Here is a 3,114-nt window from a genome sequence, read left to right as displayed (position 1 = left end):
GATAGACGTGATATTCTCCGAAATAAAAAAGATGTATTGCTTTCCCCCTAACTTTTAATACTTTTTGAGAAAAAAAACATTTTTTTTACAATGCTGATTTCACGCGGCTTTGCTCTTGCCGAAAAGGAGTTAAGGTCTTTTCTTCCCGCCGTTTCGTTGTGCTGCGCACAATGGATTTAACAGGCTACACTTTCCCGAATGTGTACAAGTCAAGTCCGAAGGGTAACTAGTAAACGAATTGGTGTCTATGCATGTTTCACAGGGGCCGCGGAGAGGGAGGGACTTTTTTCTTACGATGTTGTTTCCTCCTAAACATCTCTCCCCTCCCCTTACTCAGGGGGCACCCAACGAATCTGTTCCTCACATTATCTGTTCCCCAGAGGAATCTTGCTGGCTGGCAAAAATACAGGTGTTTCGATGAGCTGGCTGGGAAATTTTGTTAATGATAGAGGTTTTGCCTGGGAATTACTGATTTTTTCTAGCATTTCAATCCGAGCTGACTGTAGAAACTCTGAAGACTGAGGACGACTAAAAAAAAAAAAAAAGAAGAACCCCTTCCCTCTCCCAGAGAGTAGCCACAAACATACGACGGCTGGTCAGAGTGATTGCGCTTGCGGAAAAAACCTGTTTTGTTCCGGTTTTGTCGCTTTTGTTCGGTCGTTTTGGATCGAGGGATTTGAAAGCACGCGGAATTCCTGGCTGGGAAATAAATTTGATCAGCTAGCTGGGAAACCAACCAATTTTATCTAGCTGGCTGGGAAATTTCTTGTGTGTCTTGCTGGAAAAAAGGAACAGATAATGTTTTCCCAGCAACACTGAAAAACACCTGAAAATGCCTCAATAACATTTATTTTCATTACCTGGGGTATAATAATACATTTTACAACAAATTGGTCGTTGGGTGCCCCTGTTACTCTTCCGTGGTCCCTACCAAAACCTACAATCTTGGGACAAAATAAAATGGAAAATTAGTACGCCCCCCTTTCCCCCCAAAATCAATGGTGAAGCCTGCCATTTTTTCATCATTGAAATTGGCGGGAGGGGTGGTCTTCATTTTCCATTTGAAATGTCCAAGATAGTAGCCACCTAGCCCATCCCCACTTTCAAACGTACTCCGCTGCCCCCGTTTCACTGAAGTAAAGAAAATAAATCTTTATTGATACACTCAGTTCGGGTATCAAAATTTTAAATTACAATAGTTTACTTATGGTCGGTACTACACGGTAAGGAAGGGTGGGAATCCCTACGTTGAGTTATGGAGATCAAAGTAATTCTCCTCTTATTCTAAAAAAAAACTGCGGTACACTATTCCGAAATCAACAATTTGTAAAGAACACTTTATTTTTTAAATGTAAATATTCCACATCTTTGTAATTCAGACTAAACATTTGCAAATCAACGATCCTCCAATACGCACCCTGTGGAAGACACTGACCAGCCTAGTGGGCATAAAACGGGGTTTTTATCACCTGGAAATAACTGGAAACCGTATTCTCGTCCAACGCAGAAACAAAGAACGAACGAGGAATTTCATAAGGACCATAAGGTCTTCAAGAAAGCACCCTCATAAAACGGAACACCCCGAAGGAATGTGCTCGTTAAAAAGACAATTTAAAAAGTTGTTTTCGTTATGGGGGGATTGGGGGGCTAGCTTGAGTAAAAAACAGCTCATCGTTTAACAGTAAACCTAACCCTGATAATTCCAAATCTTGATGTTTCACTGTTTCTCCTTCGCTCGAAAATTCTGTTTTGAATTATTTGTCCAGCGATCAGTAAAGCCGTCTTTGGTGTCTTCATTTTTGGGTGTACGGTCCTCGTTTTCTGCCCACAGACAAAGTACCTTTCATCCACTGTTCCATAAATGGCCACCCATGGAGTGGAAATCGGTGTAATATGTACCGGACCACACCCAGGTACATAATGTAATGCCGGGAGAAGGCTGCTGCTGCAGCCTGCGTAACGGACGGACGGATGACTTGGGATGACATACACCACTTTGGTTCGGGTCATCTATGGTTCGGCAAAGCGTTCATGTTAGGCCCATAAGTGGTTCTCCCATGGAGTATACCGGTATACCTGTGACAAGTAGATTTGTTTGTGATTGTACAGCAACTGTTAATGAAAAACGTGCTCAGTTGTTTGTGTGCAATCATGAAACGACTTCAAATTGTAGACACAAAAACAGTTCGAGGCTTCCATCTTCTCTCTATTTTCCCAATGGTTTGTCACAGGTCATTCTCATAAACAATTTTGCGTTTATGCACAAACATATCAGCAATACAATTGGCACGTAATATTCAAGTACAAGAGAAAATCAAACAATCTACTGTACAGTATTAAACTAAAACTTTTATGCATAATTGCCATTTAATCATTGTGGGAGGATCGGGTCGTAATGTCATCATGCCTTAGCATTTCTTTTGGAGGAAATAAAAAGTTACCACAAAATGTTCTCGTGTACTGCTTTTTAAAGCTAATAGCTAATGATCGCCTTTGTTCTTGAAGTGAGCTAGGACAATCACAATGCCAAGACAGATGTGACTGCATTTTGAATGCTTATTCGTCATTTTGTGAAAGCGTTGTGGAAGACACCCTGCTAGCAGAGCCTTTCTTCGGAGGCTTTGCTCGCAGGGTGTGTGAAAGACAGAGATTACAAAAACACGAGTCTAAAAACAATGCAATCTAAAATTTATCGAAATGCGCATCAGTGGGCGACAGTGCATGTAGCGAGGTCTAACAGCAAGTGCTGGTCAAAGGGGTAGTGCATTATGTACGCGAACAAATTGTCCTGAGAACCTCCTTGTTAGCTTGCTACCTCTGTAAACTTGTGATATGGTTATATCTCAAGTTTGTTTAAAGTGACTGACCTGAAATTTGCAAAGGTAAAAGTAAAAGGTTTGACAAAGATGCAAAAATAATTTTAGGGCGCTAGCTTCAACATTTCTTGAGAAAATGAAGGTTTGTGATGACCACCTAAACTTTTGAAAAGTGCGGTCTCGGCGTTTCTATTAAGTTTCCCAAAAAAGACAGTTAATGACCAAAAATCTCTAAAAGTCATATCAGAGAGTGAACCGATCAACATGTTTTATTTACAAAAGCAGCTTCAGCGTTTTA

Source organism: Montipora capricornis, chromosome 13, assembly GCF_036669925.1.
Source record: "Montipora capricornis isolate CH-2021 chromosome 13, ASM3666992v2, whole genome shotgun sequence".
In the NCBI taxonomy this organism is placed as follows: Eukaryota; Metazoa; Cnidaria; class Anthozoa; order Scleractinia; family Acroporidae; genus Montipora; species Montipora capricornis.
Note: the sequence above shows the minus strand (reverse complement) of the source record.